The following is a 323-nucleotide window of genomic DNA, read 5'->3' as shown; positions in this document are numbered from 1 at the left end:
TCCAGGGACCCCCAATACCAGTCCAGGGACAGCAAAACCAGTTTGAGGACCCTAAAACCAGTCCAGAAACCCTTAAACCAGTTCAGGGACCCCAAAACCAGTTTAGGGACCCCCAAACCACTCCAGGGATCCCCCAAATGAGCCCCAGGACCCCCAAACCTTTCCCGGGCCTCCCCCAATCCCCCTAACCCAGCCCAGGGACCTCTCCCCGCCCCCCCAAAAGCCACCCCAGGGATCCCCTAAATCCAGACGGAGGAACCCCAGAACCCAACCCCCTCCCTTGGGGACCCCCCAAAATCCCCTCAGGGACCCCCCGGGATCCC

Source organism: Geospiza fortis, unplaced genomic scaffold, assembly GCF_000277835.1.
Source record: "Geospiza fortis unplaced genomic scaffold, GeoFor_1.0 scaffold660, whole genome shotgun sequence".
NCBI lineage: Eukaryota > Metazoa > Chordata > Aves > Passeriformes > Thraupidae > Geospiza > Geospiza fortis.
The sequence above is the reverse complement of the archived record's forward strand: the minus strand, read 5'-3'. Positions refer to the sequence as shown.